At 41.2% G+C, this 22,666-nt stretch overlaps 1 pseudogene; it reads left to right on the top strand.

The window, feature by feature from the left end:
• The window catches only part of LOC108714983, a 143,081-nt pseudogene that overhangs the window by 113,740 nt on the left and 6,675 nt on the right, over nt 1-22,666 (top strand).

The following is a 22,666-nucleotide window of genomic DNA, read 5'->3' as shown; positions in this document are numbered from 1 at the left end:
TGGTGTTTGCTGTGCATGCTGGGAGTGCTGGGTGCAAGGAGGGAGTAAGTGCAAATAACTGACTGCTGTGTGTTATGTGAGTTATCTGACTGAGACAAACAGCTTTTTCTTTTCTCTCTTTGGGGTAAACTAGTTGATACATTAAGTGCATTTACTTTCTTTTTGTGTTTTAGCTTTAGAGGTCTAAGGGGAATATAAAAAAAAAAAAAGTTAATAAGGGTTTTTATTTACTGCTGGTAGCAAATAGCATTTTTTTTTCTCCTTTCCCTCTTTCTTCTAATTAAGGGGGAGGGGTTAATCAGGTAAATTCTGAACAGGCTTTGAGTGCTCTGGTTGAAACCTTACACTTGTGAAGGCAAAGCGAGTGTGGGAGCTGCTTAGCGAGTGTTGCATGTGATCGAAGTGTTGCATGTGAATTAAGTGTTAAGCAGCGTTAAAAACCTTAAGGCGTTGGTGTTTGCTGTGCATGCTGGGAGTGCTGGGTGCAAGGAGGGAGTAAGTGCAAATAACTGACTGCTGTGTGTTATGTGAGTTATCTGACTGAGACAAACAGCTTTTTCTTTTCTCTCTTTGGGGTAAACTAGTTGATACATTAAGTGCATTTACTTTCTTTTTGTGTTTTAGCTTTAGAGGTCTAAGGGGAATATAAAAAAAAAAAAAGTTAATAAGGGTTTTTATTTACTGCTGGTAGCAAATAGCATTTTTTTTTTCTCCTTTCCCTCTTTCTTCTAATTAAGGGGGAGGGGTTAATCAGGTAAATTCTGAACAGGCTTTGAGTGCTCTGGTTGAAACCTTACACTTGTGAAGGCAAAGCGAGTGTGGGAGCTGCTTAGCGAGTGTTGCATGTGATCGAAGTGTTGCATGTGAATTAAGTGTTAAGCAGCGTTAAAAACCTTAAGGCGTTTAAAACTGAAAAGGTGTTGGTGAGGAATTACATTTGGGAGACTGTAAGTACCCAGTGTAAATATGAGTGGGTTTGCTGGTATTACTCAGTGTGTGTCTTGTCACATGTATGTGGTGTTGGAGCAGCAGTTCCATGCAGTATTTACATGTGAGAGATGTCGGTGGGTTTTCATCTTGGAATCTGAGCTGCAGACTCTAAGGGGTGAACTTGCAGCACTGAGAGCATCGGCAAACGAGGGGCAGGAAAGGAGGCTCGCAGAGCAACCACTGGCAGGGGCTAGTGGAGTGGGGGGAGGAGAAGGGGCAGTGGAGGCTAATGAGGGAGGAAGGTTTGTGACAGTCAAGAGGGGGAGTAGGGGACAGAAGAGTAGGGGGGCTGGTCCACAGTTTGTCCAAAACAGCAAATTCGCCGTTTTGGCTGAAGATGCTGGGGAGGAAAACTCCGAACTGGCGTGTATGGAGCAGTCTGACTCTCGGAGCACCCCGGGAGGCAGTGGCTCTAATACGGGTGGTGGGGGGAGTGCAAGGAAGGAAAGGCAGGTTCTAGTTATAGGGGATTCAATTATTAGAAAGGTGGATAGGGTAATCTGTCGCAAGGCCCCTACATGCCGAACAGTCTGCTGCTTGCCTGGTGCTAGGGTTCGGCATGTGGTGGAACGAGTTGACAGATTATTGGGAGGGGCTGGGGAAGACCCAGCGGTCTTGGTACACATAGGTACCAATGACAAAGTTAGAGGAGGTGGTGAAGTCCTCAAAAATGATTTTAAAAAACTAGGTTCAAAGCTGAGGGCGAGGACTTCCAAGGTAATTTTCTCAGAGATATTACCTGAGCCACGAGCAACGCTAAGGAGACAGCGGGAGCGTAGGGAGATTAATGCGTGGCTAAAAGATTGGTGTAGGGAGGAGGGTTTTGGGTTTTTGGAGAACTGGGCTGATTTTTCAGTCGGCTGCAGGCTCTTTGCTAGGGATGGGCTGCACCTCAATGATGATGGGGCAGCTGTTTTGGGAGAGAAGATGGCTAGAGGGTTGGAGGAGATTTTAAACTAGGTGTGGGGGGGGAGGGTTCAGTAAAAGATTCAGTGGTAGACAGGTTAGATGAGATAGTGGGCAAAGAAAGGGAAAATGGGGGAGGAGATTTGGCTAGGGATACTGTTAAGGATAGGGAGGACCACATGTCATATGTTCAATATGGTGCCAGTATTAAATGTATGTTTACAAATGCAAGAAGTCTGACTGGTAAAATGGGAGAGCTGGAGCTGCTGGTGATGGAAGGAAAATATGATGTGATTGGTGTGGCCGAAACATGGCTGAATGAGTCGCATGACTGGGCAGTAAATATCAGTGGCTATACTTTGTTTCGGAGGGACAGAGGCAATAGAAAAGGAGGAGGGGTATGTCTGTATGTTAGGCAGGATTTAAAAGCTCATATAAAGGAGGAGGTTATGTTAGAAAATGAGGGGCCAGAAGTCGTATGGGTGGAGTTCTTCACCAATTGTAAAGAATCCAGCAAATTAATTGTAGGAGTATGCTATAGACCCCCTAATGTAAGTGAGGAGGAAGAGACAAAGCTCCTAATGCAAATAGAAAAGGCTGCTAGTTTAGGTAAAGTAATGATAATGGGGGATTTTAATTACCCAGATATTGACTGGAGCAACGGTACTGCTAGATCAGTTAATGGGAGCAAGTTTATAAACTTATTGCACGACAATTTTTTAGCACAGGTTGTTGAGGAGCCTACCAGAAAAAATGCTATTCTTGATTTAGTGATCTCAAATGACCCAGAACTTATAGCAAATGTGCAAGTCATTGAACCCCTGGGTAATAGTGACCATAATGTTATATCTTTTAATGTCTGGTGCAAAAAACAAAAATATACTGGGGCAACAAAAACCATGAATTTTGCCAAAGCTAATTTTAGTGCCTTGAGGGCTGCCCTACAGAGCATTGATTGGGGCATTAGGTTTTCAGCTAAAAACACAGAACAGAAATGGTTGTCCTTTAAAATGATATTAAATCATTACTGTTCTCAATTTATTCCCTTAAGGACTAAACGTAGAAGCTCTAAGAATCATCCTGTGTGGCTTAATACAGAGGTAAAGATGTTAATGGGAAAGAAGAGAAAGGCATTTAAAAACTACAAATCTGTAGGGACAGAAGCTGCATTTAATGAATATAAACACTGTAATAAATGTTGTAAATCAGCAATCCGGAAGGCTAAGAAAAGAAATGAAGAGTTAATTGCGGTGGAGGTGAAAACTAACCCTAAAAAGTTTTTTAAATATATTAATAGTAAAAAGATGCAGGTTGAGTGTTGCTCCATTAAATAATGGTATCAGTATGGTTGTAACAGATACAGATAAGGCAAATGTGTTAAATCAGTTCTTTTCTTCAGTGTATACAATAGAGGAGTCTGGGTTCACAGGCTCACTTAATAACTGCACGAATGGTTCAGCTCAATCTAGTCAGTGGCTGACTCAGGATATGATTCAAAAAGCTTTAATACAAATTAATGTAAACAAGGCTCCAGGGCCTGATGGCATACACCCCCGGGTTCTAAGAGAGCTTAGTTCAGTTTTAGACCAGCCCTTATTTCTGATTTTCTCAGATTCACTGTCATCTGGTATGGTGCCTATGGATTGGAGAAAAGCTGATGTTATTCCAATATTTAAAAAGGGATTACGATCTCAGCCTGGCAATTATAGGCCAGTAAGCTTGACATCTGTGGTGGGCAAATTATTTGAAGGCTTGTTAAGGGATCACATACAAAATTTTGTCCTAATGAATGGCATTATGAAGGATAGGTCATGTCAGACGAATTTGATTGCATTTTATGATGTGGTAAGTAAGATTCTGGATAGTGGGGGGGCAGTAGATGTGATCTATTTGGATTTTGCCAAAGCGTTTGATACTGTGCCCCACAAACGACTGCTTTCTAAACTAAGGTCTGTTGGGCTTAATGAAGTCGTTTGCACATGGATAGGAAACTGGCTACAGGATCGGGTACAGAGGGTGGTTGTTAATGGGACATTCTCTACTTGGAGTAAGGTTCTTAGTGGGGTCCCCCAGGGCTCAGTATTGGGTCCACTTTTATTTAACTTGTTCATTAATGACTTAGGGGAGGGTGTTGTAAGTAATGTATCAGTGTTTGCAGATGACACAAAATTATCCAGCCCAATTAATTCCATCCAGGATGTGGCATCCTTGCAACAGGATCTTGACAAACTGGCAATCTGGGCAGCTAAGTGGCAAATGAGATTCAATGTTGATAAATGTAAAGTCATGCACCTGGGATGTAAAAATATCCAAGCCACTTATACCCTAAATGGGACTGCACTAGGCAAATCCATTATGGAAAAGGACCTTGGAGTCCTTGTAGATGATAAACTTGGCTGTAGCAAGCAATGCCAGTCAGCAGCATCAAGGGCAAATAAGGTCTTGAGCTGTATTAAAAGGGGCATAGAGTCACGGGAGGAGGGGGTCATTCTTCCACTGTATAGAGCACTTGTAAGGCCCCATCTAGAATATGCTGTACAGTTTTGGTCTCCATCACTCAAACAGGACATTATTGTATTAGAGAGGGTACAGAGAAGAGCAACTAAGCTGGTAAAAGGTATTGAAAATCTTAGCTATGAGGAAAGACTGGCCAAATTGGGGATGTTCACGCTGGAGAAGAGGCGCTTAAGGGGTGATATGATGACTATGTATAAATATATAAAGGGATCATATAACAATCTCTCTAATGCTTTATTTACCAGTAGGTCTTTCCAGCTGACACGAGGTCACCCATTCCGATTAGAAGAAAAGAGGTTCCGCCTAAATATTCGGAAGGGGTTTTTTACAGTGAGAGCTGTGAAGATGTGGAATTCTCTCCCTGAATCAGTTGTACAGGCTGATACATTAGATAGCTTTAAGAAGGGGTTGGATGGCTTTTTAGCAAGTAAGGGAATACAGGGTTATGGGAAATAGCTCATAGTCCAAGTTGATCCAGGGACTAATCCGATTGCCATTTTGGAGTCAGGAAGGAATTTTTCCCCCTCTAAGGCAAATTGGAGAGGCTTCAGATGGGTTTTTTGCCTTCCTCTGGATCAACTGGCAGATAGGTAGTTAATAAACAAAAAAAAAAAAAAGGTTGAACTCGATGGACATGTGTCTTTTTTCAACCTTATTTACTATGTTACTATGTTACTATGTTACTATGTGTGTTTTTTATAATGACGACAGATTCCCTTTAAGGCTGAAATAGACCACCAGCCAGAGCATAATAACAGTACATAATATAATACAAGCTGAAGGGCAGGGCACCATGGGCAACCTGGCCAGCCTTGTCGCCCACCTCGTGCAATTGTATCGCAGGACTCGTTCAGCCTTGGGTATGCAGCAGGGAAGGTATGTGCCTGTGCCCCCCAAACTTTGTAAGTGGAAAAAAAAGCATATTTGTGTCAGGGAGCCGGGAGCTCCCTCCAGGGAGGTAGTCGGGATCAAGGAGGAAGCCTTCTTGAGGGTGCAAGGTCGCGGTGTCCAAGGGGTTAATCCAGAGAGTAGTCAGAATCCAGGCAAGAGTTCAGGGGCAGGCAGATAACAGCAAAGTCCAAAGGCCAGGCAGGGGTCAAGGATAATAATCAGGATCAGGATAAGGAATATTAGCACACAGGGAACCCAGGAAATACTTAGGGCAAGGTTTCCTATACTTGGGCGCCATCCTGGCGTCTAAACAGGCTTTTTATTTGAATTTGGCGCCTTAATGACGTCATTGACGTCCTTGCGCCGACGTCGGCGCACTGACGTCATCGCGCCGGCGCCGCTTACCCACGTGGCGGCCATGGGCGCCGCCATCTTGGGAGCGACGCCGGCAGGAGAGGACGCGCCGCCCGGAGCTCCTGGGCCTGCTCCGGGCGGCGATCGTTACAGTACCCCCCTTCACGGGGGGCCTCCGGACCACCAGGACTTGGCTTCTGGGGAAACTTGGAATGGAACTCCCTCACCAGACGAGGAGCATGGACATCAGAGTATCCTTCCCAGGAGCATTCTTCAGGGCCAAAGCCCTTCCACTTGATGAGGTACTGAAGAGACCCCCTGGAGATTCTGGAGTCAAGGATCTTCTCCACTTCATATTCTTGTTGACCATCCACAGAGATAGTAGGAGGAGGAGGCTGGACAACAGAAAAGCGGTTGGAGGTAGCGGGTTTCACCAAGGAGACATGAAACACGTTGGGAATTCGCATCTCAGGAGGAAGCTGAAGTCTGACAGCCACAGGATTGATCACCTCCAGGATGGAAAAAGGGCCTACGAACCTCGGACCCAACTTAGGAGATGGTACCTTCAACCGAATGTTCCTGGAAGACAACCAGACTTTATCACCAACCTTGTAGGGAGGAGAGGGTCTACGTCTACGATCTGCAAACGTCTTAAGAACCAGAGCACTCTTCTCCAGATTGGACTTGGTTGCGGCCCAAATAGCAGACATGTGGGCTGCATGGTCATCAGCGGCCGGAACATCGGACAACACAAAGTCTTGTGGGAAGGCTTGAGGATGTTGACCATACACCGCCATAAATGGGGACCTTCCAGTGGAAGTGTGGCAGGCATTGTTATGAGCAAATTCCGCCCACGGGAGGAGATCAGACCAATCATCTTGACAAAGGGAAACGTGGTTCCTCAAGAACTGTTCCAGGGCTTGGTTGACACGTTCAGCTGCCCCATTCGTCTGCGGGTGGTATGCAGATTAAAACTGAAGAACAATTCCCAGGTCTTTGCATAGGGAACGCCAGAACTTGGCAGTAAACTGTGTGCCTCTATCGGAGACGGATAAATAAATAGCTGGGACAACTCCACCGCAGAGGGCAACTTCTTCAGAGGGATGAAATGGGCCATTTTGGAGAAACGATCAATGACAACCCAGATCACCGTATTCCCACAGGAGGGAGGAAGTTCGACAATGAAGTCCATGGACAGGTGGGTCCAGGGACGGGAAGGAACTGGCAAGGGCTGTAGTAACCCACTGGGGCGGGAGTGGCTTGACTTAGATGTGGCACAAACATTACAAGCAGCAACAAAGTCTTTCACATCTTTGCGGATATCAGGCCACCAGACCAGGCGTCGTAAGAGTTCAAGAGTTTTAGCTGGGCCAGGGTGTCCGGCTTGCCTGGAGCAATGGGTCTGTTGCAGGATAGGCAGACGCAGCTCAGGAGGAACAAATGCCATCCCAATGGGAGTACCGGAAGGAGCAGAAGACTGACCAGCCAGGATTTGGTCGGCAAACTGTGGATACAGGGAGGCAATAATCTTGACTGGAGGGATGATTGGCTCTTGTCTCTCAGGAGAGCGGTCCACCGGAGTGAAGCTACGAGACAAGGCATCGGCCTTCCGATTCTTGGAGCCTGGGCGATAAGTCAAGATAAAATTAAATCGAGAGAAGAAGAGAGCCCACCTTGCCTGTCTGGGGTTTAGCCTCTTGAGGGACTGGATGAACTCGAGATTCTTATGATCGGTGTAAATCTGAACAGGAATCAGAGAACCCTCCAAGAGGTGACGCCATTCTTCAAGGGCGAGTTTAACAGCCAAGAGTTCTCGGTTCCCGACATCGTAGTTCTGCTCTGCGGACGAGAACTTCTTGGAGAAATAAGCACAGGGGTGCAACTTCCCATCAGCGGGGTGTCTCTGAGACAGGATGGCTCCGGCTCCGACTTCAGAAGCATCAACTTCGATGCAGAAGGGTAGTTCAGGATTGGGGTGTCGGAGGACAGAAGCGGACGTGAAGGCCTCTTTCAAGGACTGAAAAGCATCAATGGCAGATGGAGGCCACAAGCTGGGTTTACCCCCTTTCCGGATGAGGGCCAGGATAGGTGCAATGCGGGAAGAGAACCCCCGGATGAACTGCCGATAGTAATTAGCAAATCCGATAAATCTCTGGATTGCCTTGGTACACAGCGGGAGAGGCCACTCCTGGATGGCAGACACTTTCACGGGATCCATCTCAAATCCCTCAGGAGAGATAATGTATCCTAGGAAGGGGATCTTAGACACCTCGAAGACGCACTTCTCCAACTTGGCGAAGAGAGAGTTCTTCCTCAAACGAGAGAGTACCTCCTTCACCTGGGAGCGATGGCTTTCTAGGTCTTTAGAAAAGATCAGGATGTCGTCCAGGTACACGACTACGAACCTTCCTAGGAGAACCCGGAACACATCGTTAACAAACTCCTGGAAGACGGCAGGGGCATTGCAAAGGCCAAAGGGCATAACGAGATATTCATAGTGCCCGTCACGAGTGTTGAAAGCCGTCTTCCATTCATCACCCTCACGGATGCGAATGAGGTTGTACGCCCCACGGAGATCCAACTTAGTGAAGATTTTAGCCCCCTTCAATTGGTCAAAGAGTTCGGCAATCAAGGGCAAGGGATACCGGTTCTTAACCGTAATCTTATTAAGACCCCGGTAGTCGATGCAAGGACGAAGGCCTCCATCCTTCTTTTCCACGAAGAAGAATCCAGCCCCGGCAGGAGAGGTAGAAGGGCGAATAAACCGTTGCTAAAGATTTTCTTGGATATACTGCTTCATAGCAGTGGTCTCCGCTGGAGAGAGAGGATAAGTACGACCTCTAGGGGGCATGGTTCCAGGCAGGAGATCGACAGGACAATCGTATTGTCGATGTGGAGGAAGGAATTCTGCAGACTTCTTACAGAACACATCAGCGAATTCCTTGTAAAAGGGGGGTAGAGTCTTCAGATCAGACAAAGAGACATTCACCCTCCGGAGGGGTTCAGCAGGAAGGCAGTGCTGCTGGCAAAATGGGCTCCAACGGGAAATCTGTCCTGCGGACCAATCAATGGAAGGATTATGCAGGCGCAGCCAAGGAAGACCCAACACAACTGGAACGGATGGGCAGGAAATAATTAGGAACGAAAGTCTTTCTTTATGCAATGTCCCAACCTGCACAGGCAATTCCCCAGTCGTCATGGAGATAAATTCATCCTCCAGGGGTCTGTCGTCAATGGCTGTGACTCGGAGAGGAGTAGACAATGGGAATAAGGGAACTTCCAAGTGTTTGGCGAACAGAGCGTCCATGAAGTTCCCAGCAGCTCCAGAGTCAATGAAAGCAGAGCCAACAATAGTCTTAGTGGCTAGGCGAATCTGTAAAGGAAGGAGAAACCTGTGAGTGTTCTCTTGAGACTTTGGAGTAGTGCCCCCTACATGTGTTACCCTAGATATACCTCGGGGAACAGAACTCGTGGGCTTCGCTGGACAAGAATTCGCAAAATGAGACTGTCCGCCACAATACAGACATAAGCCAGCCATTCGTCTACGGAGTCTTTCTTGTTCGGAGAGACGAGCCCTTCCAACCTGCATCGGTTCCTCCGGAGGAGAAGGAGGAGCTTGAGCAGCTGGAGTTTGCAAGAGAGGTCTCTGGAAGCGAGGTGCCAACACGGGTTGAAATCGTTTACAATGCTCCCTCTCTACTTGATGCTCTCTGAGACGAGTGTCCACTTTAATGGACAGTGCAATCAGATCTTCCAGCAGATCAGGGAACTCCCTGGAGACAAGATCATCTTTAATGCGAATAGACAGACCTTGATAGAATACGGCCTTATAGGCATCGTCATTCCAGGAAGTTTCAGCCATCAAAGTTCTAAAGTCAATAGCATAGTCACTGACGCTGCGGTTTCCCTGTCGGAGTTGCAGGAGACGAGAAGGAGCATTAGTGACCCGACCCGGGGCATCAAACACAGTACGGAATGTTTGCAGAAAAGCCTTGGCATCAAAAGTCAGTGGAGAATTCTTCTCCCAAAGAGATGTTGCCCACTCAAGCGGTTTGCCCACCAAACGAGACATTACATACCCCACCTTGGAACGTTCATTGGGGAAGTGCGAGGGTTGAAACTCGAACTGGATCTGGCACTGTGTAGCAAAACCTCTGCAGGCCTGTGGGTCCCCACTGAAGCGAGGAGGAGGCGGAATACGAGGCTCACCAGACGAGAAACCTGTGTTAGATGAGACGTCCGCCAAGGGAGGATTTGCAGCCGCTTGTGAAGCAGGAGGCGCTGGAGGCACTCGGGAGAGAAGGGTATCGAGTGCCTGTGCAATGTGGTACTGCTGGGCTTCATATTCCTCCATGCGGGATGCCAGTCCGCGGAGCGCTCGTCCGACATCAGGCGTAGCTTCCTCAGTAGGATCCATGGCCCAAGTATAATGTCAGGGAGCCGGGAGCTCCCTCCAGGGAGGTAGTCGGGATCAAGGAGGAAGCCTTCTTGAGGGTGCAAGGTCGCGGTGTCCAAGGGGTTAATCCAGAGAGTAGTCAGAATCCAGGCAAGAGTTCAGGGGCAGGCAGATAACAGCAAAGTCCAAAGGCCAGGCAGGGGTCAAGGATAATAATCAGGATCAGGATAAGGAATATTAGCACACAGGGAACCCAGGAAATACTTAGGGCAAGGTTTCCTATACTTGGGCGCCATCCTGGCGTCTAAACAGGCTTTTTATTTGAATTTGGCGCCTTAATGACGTCATTGACGTCCTTGCGCCGACGTCGGCGCACTGACGTCATCGCGCCGGCGCCGCTTACCCACGTGGCGGCCATGGGCGCCGCCATCTTGGGAGCGACGCCGGCAGGAGAGGACGCGCCGCCCGGAGCTCCTGGGCCTGCTCCGGGCGGCGATCGTTACAATTTGTTATACATAATCTATACCTCTTAAAAAATGGTTAAAGGACAAGGCAACCCCGGTAAACCATGTGTTACCAATTAGTTGCCCCCCCCCTTAGCTTTCCACAATCGCTAAGTGTGTTCTGCCCTACATGTTTTACTTTATTTAAATGCAAACACACTCACGTGCACACCCGAGCCCTATGGAGTACTTGACCCAGTGCTCGGACCCTAGGAAGTCGGCACTTCCGCAACACAGCAGGAACGAAGAAAACAGGTACTGGCACACAGGTGCAATTCAAGTAGGGGACTAGCCCCTTACGTGTTTATTAAGTCGACACAACGTTTCGGGGGCAATTCCCCCTTCGTCAGGTGATACAGCCACAAATGTGAATTAGGTTTAAATACCCCAAAACAACTCCACCCCCAGGAACCAATTGTCCAATATTCTGTAGGAATCCAAAATTGTCCAATCCTGGGGAACTCCAAATTAAAATGTCCAAAAAATTTGTGAAAAAACATTTTTCCCAAACGAAAAAATTATTAGAAAAGACCTAAAGATAATGAAAAAAACATAAAATCTATACAGTATAAAGAAAAACCAAATCTTTCAGAAAAAAAGGAAAAAGATATATATATATATATATATATATATATATATATATATATATATATATATATATATATATATATATATATATATATATCTAAGACAACTGAATCTAACGAATAAGGAGAAATTCTTTCCCTAATAAATGGAAGAAAGGTATTTTTGCCTCACCCTGGATGTAATTCTCTTTCTTTTCATTCTAATATCTGAAAAAGTAAAAAGAAGGTGGTTTAATATACGGAAAATACAGATAAAAGGCTTACAGAAAAAACATATTTATCCAGGAAAAGCTGTTATAGAAAACACATCAGACTGAATTCACATTTGTGGCTGTATCACCCGACGAAGGGGGAACTGCCCCTGAAACGCTGTGTCGAATTAATAAACACGTAAGGGGCTAGTCCCCTACTTGAATTGCACCTGTGTGCCCGTACCTGTTTTCTTCGTTCTTACTTTATATAAAAATGCGGCAAGTAAAACTGCTGCAGCTTCCTTGATCACGACCAGCATTTTCCCTTTAGATGTTACAAAGATGGCCAACAAATTACTTCAGCAAATGCGCCAATTTTTTCCTATTATTAGCACAGAATCACAGATTTTGGTCTTGATGTTAGACTGCAGCATTATTGCATCGTGCAAGTAATAGGAATTTAAACCGGCGTGACAGTGCTACTGAGAAACCATGCAAGATTAAGAAGAATAAGCACTGCAGACTTCAGTGCAAATAGGATAATACATTGACAGTTTATCTTAATTGGGGTTGCCTTGTCCTTTAACCTGTTGTACGTCTGTTCTTTAAGGAGTGGAAGTGGAGTGTTTATATCCAACATTGTGAAAGGAGGAGCTGCAGATGTTGATGGACGGTTAATGCAAGGTGACCAAATTATGTCAGTTAATGGAGAAGACATGCGGGATGCCTCGCAAGAGATTGTAGCAACTGTGTTAAAGGTAATTGGCATAATTTCAGAAAGCTTTTCGTTTTCAATTAGTTTGAAAAATGCTGGAAGCATCAGTGGCAGAAATGTAGATTCAATATTACATATCTCTACTTAGAAAGAAAGAATTGTTCAGTGTACCTTCCTAAAAAAGCAATACGTTTTCCGAACGAAAGAGGTGTGATTACCAAAATAATGTGTTATAGAAATGAAAAGAAGTAAAACCCCTCTCTATTCAATGGAACACCAATTAGAGAAAATTCAAGTATCTGTGCAGCAGTGTCGAAATTAACAGTTTCAATTGATTGGTTAAAGGTTACTAACCCAGTGTTACTTCAATTATTGGGCAGCCATTGCTGGATTACCCAATAAAGTGCTATGTACTAGGTGCTAATAATTCATCAGCAATTAAAAACCATGTAATAGGATTAATTAATATTGTGCTATAAAGTGCTAGTGCTTCAAATGAAGTTAAGGAGTTGACTTAAATAACCAGGATTAAATTGACCCAGGTGAAATTAAAGTTAATCCATTATTATATATCACACATTAAAATCCATTCATTATAGAAGATTGTAAATAACTGATTAACTGTTAAAAAGTAAACTTTACTAAATTCATTAAAATACAGTCCCCAGTGACCTACTTTCTCCTCCGTGTGGGGTCCCAGACTTAGAAAAAATGTAGGCAGCTAGAACTTGGGACTTCTCCACCTCTAACAATTTTCCTATTCCTCCTTTCTCTTTCAATGCTGGTCTCTTTTGAATAATTTTATGCAAACGTTTCTTAACACCCTATAACCTTAACGGGGGTGTATGGATTAATTACTATTCACGAATTTTTATGCAGTTCTCAAAGATTACCTTAATTGATTTGCAGCAATTTTAATGAATTTAGTAAAGTTTACTTTTTAACAGTTAATCAGTTATTTACAATCTTCTATAATGAATGGATTTTAATGTGTGATATATAATAATGGATTAACTTTAATTTCACCTGGGTCAACTTAATCCTGGTTATTTAAGTCAACTCCTTAACTTCATTTGAAGCACTAGCACTTTATAGCACAATATTAATTAATCCTATTACATGGTTTTTAATTGCTGATGAATTATTAGCACCTAGTACATAGCACTTTATTGGGTAATCCAGCAATGGCTGCCCAATAATTGAAGTAACACTGGGTTAGTAACCTTTAACCAATCAATTGAAACTGTTAATTTCGACACTGCTGCACAGATACTTGAATTTTCTCTAATTGGTGGTCCATTGAATAGAGAGGGGTTTTACTTATTTTCATTTCTATAACATATCTCTACTTAGACTGAATCAGAATTGTTTGATTAACAGATTGGCTTTTTTTTAATAATTAACATTTTTACATTGCTTTCCCTCTGCCCAGTGCTGTGAAATATGTTGGCACTCTATTATGTTGATAATAAAAATCTTCTGCAGCTGAGTCAAACCCCTTTAGTCCTACTCCCCCTGCAGAGAACTCTGAAAATGCACCACTTAGTTCAAATTATTGATTTGGCTTAAAGGCAGTTACCCATTGTACTATCAATTGATGGTGTGTAAGGTAAAAACAAAACCAAATGACCTAATGCACCTGTTAAAACACACTTGGGAATCTGAAAATTGTTTAATTTGTATTGATTATTCTCGTAAAATTCACAAATAACAATTAATCAACCAAATAAATACATAATTACAAAATCTGAATAAATGAATTCAATTAATTAAATTAATGAATGCAGGTTAAAATCAATGAATAAGTTCCCAATGGGAACCTAAACTCTTAAAACCCCTTTGAGTCATTCATGAGGTACATTATGGAGTTGTAAGTTGTCTGCTTTTTGCCTTTTTTATATCTTAGGAGAAACTGAAGAACATCATGTGTGTTTCTCACAGTAGAAAATAGGTCTCAGTTATGCAGCAATTACTCAATCCTCCGAGCAACCTATGTAGAGTAAGGTTACTCGATTCTGAGAGCAAAATTTGAGAACAGGAAAAGAGTTGTGGCCAAAAGTATCGAGACAACACTCCTAAAATTTATATCTCCTCAGTTTTTATACTAACTGCTGCGTTCCAGTCACAAAAACAATAACAAAGCATTAATATATGGAGTGGTGGAAATGTGTTACAAATCGTGCTTCTGTCAGTTTATCAGGCAAGTCTGTGTTTGTTGGATGCCATTAGTTAAACAGTGGACTTTGTAGTTTCATTCTGAAGTGAATGCCTGCTATACAATTAAAGACCACATAAGTTCTCTTCCCAAATCTATGTTAACAATATTCATTCAATTATGTGGGTTATACTGTATGCAGCAAGTTGTACTATTTTGGCCATGAACAATGAACCTTTGTTTTATTACCAAAGTAATAGACCAAGTCAAACTTATCCAGTCCTTCTGTCCTCAGGCCTATATCAAATTATTCAGATCCATCAGTCCCAAATTACATTCATGATCCTTGCCTGACAGAATTTTCCAACCTGGTTTATTACTACCTTAATCATAATCAGATATTGATCAAGGAGTGCATTGTTTTGGGGTCTATATATTGGCCAATAAGATGCAAACTTACCAACTCTTAACAAAGTAGGAAACCCTAAGAACAAAAAGGGTTGGAAGGCGCACACCCAACAAAATGCAAGTCTAAAGGGACTCCCCAACAGAGTCACCAAAATATGGTAGACATTCAGGAGAAATTGAAGATTGCACACTCCAGGGAAAAATTGATCCATTTTATTCCATACAAAAGTCATAAAAAATAAAATATTGGCCAATATATATATGGGCAACTTTATTGCCAGGAAACTGTATGGTTTATAAAACTCCTTTTTAATATATGTATTATAGTTTTTTAAAAAGAACATTGATTATTTAGTAGTTTAGTAGTTAGTAGACTACCCATTCTATTAGTTAAGAAATAATGCTTGTGACTTAAATTATATAGTTAGTTTTTCATACTTGAATAAAGTCTGTACCTTCCTATGAAAACATTACAAATTAAAAAAATAAAAGAATTTCCTGTTTTAACTCAAGTGTGCTCAAGGGCTTGTGCATTTAGAGATTGGAAGACTTCGAGTTGGATCCAGAAAAAACTTTCATGCCAGTCAGGTCAGTTACTGATTCACCTTTGTGTTTTGATGATTAATATACCATGAATTTCTGTCATTATATAAGTTGGAGTCAGATACTGCAGTACTGTGTATCCCTGGAAAGTCCAGCATATTGTCCAGCCGGGAATCTGATTTTGATTGACAGTCAGGTCTATTGCAGCCTTTGGGGGAGGTACTTTTGCCTAGAAGACACATTTTTATCATGTGTTGGAGCAATATTTTTTAACAGCCTTCCCTTTCTAGATTGGAACTCTAAACATTGCAGACCAAAGAAAGTTAAAAGGCAGGTATTCAAAAATTGGCACTTTCAAAGGTTCCTAGACTAACTAAAACATAATATTAGAGAGTATTATGCAGGGGTGACTGTCACCTTGTGTTCTTAAAGCGATTTGTTGGCTTTTCCCTTGTAATGTACCCCGCCAACAGGTACAGGTTCAACTGGAAGCAATATTTGTAGTAGTAACAAGGAATAGCAGGTATGCTGCTCAAAAGTAAATGTACAAATAAATTACTTTTGAGCAGCATACCTGCCTCATAGGCTATTCCTTGTTACTACTACAAATATTGCTTCCATAATATTAGAGAGATATTTGTGTAACTTAATATAATGCTTAGAGAAGTCAGAGGGTATAAGGCTGGCAAGTCTGAAGAATCTGGTGTTCAGGAAGTGTTTAAAACTTTTTACAAGTAATAGTTTTGGAATCCTAGAGACATGGAAGGAATAGAGATGCCCAAGGAATGAAACATTGATGATATGAAGAAATACAACATATAGGTCAGATATGCAACAATATAATAGTCAATTAAAGCAGTAATTGTGTTAACAAAACAAAATAATGTGTGTATTTTTTCTCATTAACCTGGCTAGACTTTTTACTAACTAGCATTGTTCATTGTGTTATAAATACAGATAAGGACATGTCTAACAGCAGGTGTTAGCTTGTACAAATGTAAATGCCAATAGCAACCAAACAGTTGTTTTTTTATTTCAGTTTCTACAGTTATACAGTAACTGTAACTGTACTTTATTAAGTAAATTTTAATAAAGTAAATACGCCGTCTAGTCCACTACAGAGTAGCAGAATTTTCATAGCAAAAATAAATTATGAAATATGTACCCAAAATAAAAAATAGTTAATCATAAAAATGCATATTAGTTGAATGATGAGGATGGTAATATAAATTAAGCTTGAAATATGAGTAATATGCTGTCATTTGGTTAGGGATGGAAAACAAGTTGTTCTTTTCTAAAAGCAATATTTCATTTAAACAGGCAGATTTAGCTTGATGGTATTTATATAGAGAAAATAGCTTAATGAAAATGGAGAAAGTAGCATGGTAAATAGAAGTAAATCCCTTATGATACAAGTAAATGATGAACCCAGGGGCAGTGGAGTCGGTATCTTTAGACTCCTCAGTTTATGGTACCTCCGACTCCCTGTTTTTAAAATAATAGTAAAACCAAAATGTGAAAGTGTGTCAAAGTCATTTAAAATATAATGTAGTATTGCTCTGCTCTGGTATAACTGGTGTGTTGCTTCAGAAAGACTACTATAGTTTATATGACCTAGCTGCTATGTAGCCATGGGGGTAGCCATTCAAGTTGGAAAAAGGATAAAAGGCACAGGTTATATAGCAGATAACAGATAAAACACCATTGTATTGAACAGGGCTCTGACATGGGGTAATGCAGTATACATATGTAGACGGTATTCCTTTTAGACACATTACTACTTGAAGCAATAATGAAAGTTCTCATTCTGATTCAAAAATCCAGAGAAAATAACCACAATCTCTTCTCCATTTAACTGCCTGTGCCCACCTGCTTCTCACTGATTTTATTCAACTTAGATTGAAACCTCTGCTATGTAGACAAACCAACATTTTCTGCTGAAATTTATTTTGGTGGATTTAAAAAAAGTTTTGAAATAGGGGGTCCCATGAAATACAGCATTCCTTGTTGTGACACTGTATTCCTATTGATTGTATATATAAATGTAAGGACCCATAGTGTTAATCCTACAATCCAAGACCACATGGTCTGGGAATTCCCCGGTTTGGCTTGAGAGTAGGGTCTCCTAGAGCTTCAAAACTTCTTGGTATAGGAACAGATACTCCAATGCAGAAACTGTGCTGCAACATTTTAACACTTGAGAAAGAACCCACAGCTCTAAACATGTCGTGTTGATTAAAATGTTGCAGCACAGTTTCTGCTTTCCTATACCAAGAAGTTTTGAGACTATACACTTTAGTAAGGACATAAAGTTGGGGACAAGATACTAAAGTTTCTCTGGCGCAAGCTGAGCCCTCATACTAAGAAAACATTGAAGTCTCCTAGAGCTTCCAGGGGCAGAGCTTTTGGATTGGTGCAGCATGGCTGATCCCAAAAGCAGCCACAAGGTGTCGCTGTGCCCTATAAAAGGAGATTCCCATGTGCTCAGTCAGCCATTACTGCTGGAGGATTTTTGCTGATGTACTTCACTAAGGAGTAGCGAGTTCAGCTGCCACTATGTAGAGGCACAAAGGCCTCTGAGGCTGGGGTGGCGACCCTATGCCTGGGAGCTCGACCAAGAGGGTTGGAAGCTACCGATTTCCCCAACTGAATGTGACATGCTCGCGCTATAGACAGTGCTGGGAGCTACAGTTCAGCTACGGACTCAGCAACAGTGTGCTCGCCCTATAGACAGTGCTGGGAGCTATGTCTGAAGGATAATACAAGCTGCATATGTTTATGGAATGGATTCATCGCTCTGGATGCCTGCTCCAGCTCTAGGTGAGCCTGCCAGCTCTGTGTGTGAGCCCTCCGGTGAGTGATGCCAGGGGAGGGTAGAGAAAAAGAGGATCCAGCATATTTCCATTTGTGACACGGGCTTTATTTATGCCTGCCACGAGGGAGCCAGTACCTAACCGAAAGGAAAGGTATTTTGGGCTGCTAGTGCTACTTGGGACCTATTTTACTTATTTGGATAAGGGACTAAGACTTTAATCTGCAAATGAGTAGTGCGGGACTTTGCCTGGCATGGAGGGCCAGGAAATGGACTGTCACAGGTTTCCATGGGAGTGGGTTATATTTGATTGATGTAAATGTGTTTTTACTTACACTTTAAGTTACACTTTCTTTATATAAAGTTGTTGTTTTTATAAAAACTAAGTGTGTGTTGCATGTTATTCCTAATGGGGCCACCCACAGGTGTATTCCTGGATCCCATTAGTTGGAGGCACTGCCAGAGAGAAGAATTCCCAGTACCCTTTCACCTTGCAAAGGGGACTCAGGACCTGAAAGTGATAAATATTGTGATGTACCACCTTGGCAGGGGGGTGGCCAAAAATGGGTTACATATGTATATATGTATTGATGCATATCTTAGATGCTGATTTACAGCTAAATTCACAATATATATGCATTTATATATAACTATGAAAATGCAGCTCCTTGGGGAAATCTTACCTAAACAAATACAAATAGATGTCCATTGACTTTTAAAAAATGCATGGATGAAAATATTAACAGCACATAAATAAACATGGATAACAGTAATTGAGCATTTACTGTGAGGATATCATTACTTTATTCTGTTAAAAATGTTTGAACTATTTTAACAAGACAATATTACTCAAATGTATTGTAGATTAACCAAAAGAGTTCCCATGGTGGTCTTCCTCCATCATTAACTTCGGTTATTTCCAACATGCAAGACTTTTCTAGCTCCAAGAAATCATCTACAGACTCATCACAAAGACATTCTGGTAAATATTACAACAATTACCTTCACAGTGGCATGGAGTTGTTATTATTATTGTGCCTGAGCCTTGTGTGGCAGTTAGGAAAGATGAGAGAAGTGAATATAGCAGATAAAGAACACTACAAATGGCTAGGTGTATACTTCAGAAAGTACTGGGTATAATTTCTGTGTGAAAAGGTTTTTTACACCCTGTGCTCCCTGAGCCCTAAATTCTGTTCTGGGGGGAATAGAATTCACTGGGAGCCATTTATCAATACTGGGCAAAATTATCCATGGGCAGTAACCCATAGCAACCAAACAAATTGCTGCATTTATTGGTCTACTTGCAGCTGTCTTTAAAAGTGAATCACTGATTGGTTGCTAAAGGTAACTGCCCATGGGCAAATTTGCCAAGTGTTGATTAATGAGCCCCATTTGTGTCTAAAATATGTGTGCACAGTGCAGTGTGTGGTTAGTAACTCTGTAATAGTAATAATAATAATAATACTAATTTAATATAAGATAAGATTAAAAACCTAATTTTAAAGGAACAGTAACACCAAAGATTGAACTTGATGGACGTGTGTCTTTTTTCAACCCAACTTACTATGTTACTATGTTACCAAAAAAGGAAAGTGTTTTAAAGTAATTCAAATATAATATACTGTTGGTCTGCCACTTTTACCAGTGCAGGGCAGCAGTACCTTATATTTTAATTACTTTAAAACAATTTCATTTTTGTTGTTACTGTTCCTTTTATAGCAGATCTTTTTGAAGCAGGTCTCCCAAGTCAATTTACATAGGACATGATCTCCAAAAATATGAAATTATACCTTAGTGATATTTAATGAGGGGGACAAGAAAAAAATGTCAAATCTTGTAAAATGTCAAATCAGGGAAATGTCTTAAAACAACTCATTCTTCAAGTATTCAAAGAATATAAGCACAGAAGTCAATTTTACTTACTTTACTAAAATACAATATTAAAATTAAAAGCACCCATTGAAATGCATTATAATTTAGCGGTAAAAACTGTGGGAAAACATATAATCAGGGTATGTAAAATTGAGTTTCACTGTATTTAATTCTGAGTGCCAGTTTCAGTGAAAAGTGGTACACTCAAGTTTGTTTGGAAATTCATTTGCTTAATCAAGTTGATGTCTTTTAATTGTGTTTATCTCCATTTACTTGCATGACATACATAATGACAGAGTTACAAAAGAAAATGATTTAGTATATAGAGGCATACGTCAGAGCAAATATCTGGAGAGCCAGCCCTTTTTTGTGTCATCTTTTCTACTTGTCTATCTACTGTAGTGCTTTTTACTTTTGTATTTTGCTTTGGTTATCCTTAGCACTCCTCTTTAGTTTTCTCAATTAACAAGTATTTACGATGTCTATTAACCTTTAAATACAGACACGGAAATGGAGCAACGAACTGTGGAAATAAATAGAGTAAGTGAAAAAAAATAGAGGTGCTATAAGAGCTTGGAAGTAAATGTGCAATGACTTGATTCCTTTCTATTTAAACACTGTGTTAGGGTCCTTATGATGCTCTTGGAATCAGTATTGCAGGAGGGAAAGGCAGCTCATTTGGAGATATTCCTGTTTTCATTGCCATGATTCAAGCTAGTGGTATAGCAGCTCGAACACACAAATTAAAAGTAAGTATCTGTCTTCAGATATTTTGTCTTAATTAAAGTACATGTTAATGAAATAATCCTACTTGTTTTACTACTTTAGTAACCATAATGAGGGAAAACCCAGACATGCCCAGTTGTCATCATACTTTTAATAGTAATGACTTCTAGTGCATATATTGTGAGAATTGTGCTGTTTTCATAGACATTATTACTGTAGGGAGCACTGTATGCTTGTAAATTTTGAGCTGCTTTTAGATACGAAGGTTTGTGCCAAGTTGCCTTATTTTAACCATAATGGTGGTTAATTTGTATTTATTCAATCTTGGAATATTTTCTATTCTCTTAATTCAAAGTAAAGAAACTGCTTGTACTGCATTATATTTAATGACCACCTTCTGTAATAAATACTGACATGTATGTTTTTTCATGTGTGGTATAGGTTGGGGATCGGCTTGTCAGCATTAACCAACAATCACTGGATGGGCTGTCACATGCGGAAGTGGTTAATATCCTGAAGCATGCATTTGGAACTATTGTGTTGGAGGTACGGTGACTAATGTAAAGCCTCAGATGTCTCAGCTGTGAGACATAGATAATTGTCTTTCTGTGGAGCAGAGTGCCCATACTTTACTAATGTGAGGTCTACTTTTAGTGATGTTATTCCATGATGATCTGCATCCATAAAAGCATTTTTAGCATTCTGTTCCATGTAAAATATTACTTAGATGTCGATTTATGAGAAAATGTATATTGCTATATTTAAACATAGATCTCTCATGTAACCTCAATGTAATAAATATCTGAATGAAAAGCATGAAACAGTAGGGTGATTTAGTAAAGCTGTTTGTTGACAGTGTTTTGAGATCTACTGCTCACCAGCAAAAGGTCTACTGGTAGATCCCGATCCACCTTTTGGACACCCCTGTTATAGAGACTTGGTCCAACTGGCAATAAAGTTCATTGCATGTAAGTTTGTTCCAAGAGGGCACTTACTCCATGTCACTTAACAACACATACAAAATCACTGTTACAGATGTGATAAGTAAACTTCCACATTTTCTGCCTTGATCTAAATTGCAGGATGCTGGAAATTTTATATGAATTATCATTCCTATAGTCGGCTGCTGGCTGTATTAACGTGATTATATTAGTCGCGTTGAACTGGACTGCCATGGCTTGCAGTGTTAACTTTTTTTGTGGTAACACTAATGGAACAAGGCTCACAAGATCATTTTACATAAGCTTTTCTTACCTTTGCAAATAGTAGTACAGGTATGGGATCCGTTATCTGGAAACCCATTATCCAGAAAGCTCCGAATTACAGAAAGGCCATTTCCCATAGACTCCATTTTATCCAAATAATCAAAATTTCTTAAAATGATTTCCTTTTCCTCTGTAGTAACCAAACAGTACCTTGTACTTGAGCCAAACAAAGATATAATTAAGCAGCCTATTGTTTATGCCCATGTTTACATGACTTTCTAGTAGACTTATGAAGATCCAAATTACAGAAAGATCTGTTATCTAGAAAGCCCCAGGTGCCGAACATTCTGAATAACAGGTCCCTATTTAAATGATTTTACAAAAATGAAAAGCTACTTTTCCTGACCACCATACTACAAATATAAGAGTTAAACAGTACAGCCAATGCAGCAACAATTTTTAAAATGATTCATTCCAGTTACATTGTGTTGACCACCTAGTTAGAATTTCAATTGAGAGCTGTTTAATTACTGACAAAAATGTTTTCTTCCTCACATTCCTGGATCAAAACTGAGAACAAATACTGTTACCAGCTTTATAATTGTGACATGTCATGTCAGTAATTTATTTCCTTATCAAGTTACGTAACTTTAATACAGGCTGCTGTGAATGGCGAGATAATTGTGCGCAGTAGTGTGGAAATGCTTATTTCAGTATGTCCTACACAGAACATTTACGAATTGTACAGATGTTATTAGAAAACAGAGGATTAGGGTCTCAAGGGAGTAATCCTCCTATCCTTCTGGTTCATTGACTCTCTTCAATTTAATCTGCTTTCTGCAGGTGTTGTAATTAGATAAGGGTGTAAAATACTATAAGGTATAGCTTCTAGAAG

The sequence above is a fragment of the Xenopus laevis genome, chromosome 4S, assembly GCF_017654675.1.
Source record: "Xenopus laevis strain J_2021 chromosome 4S, Xenopus_laevis_v10.1, whole genome shotgun sequence".
Taxonomy (NCBI): Eukaryota; Metazoa; Chordata; class Amphibia; order Anura; family Pipidae; genus Xenopus; species Xenopus laevis.
Note: the sequence above shows the minus strand (reverse complement) of the source record. Positions and strands in the feature narration are given on the sequence as shown.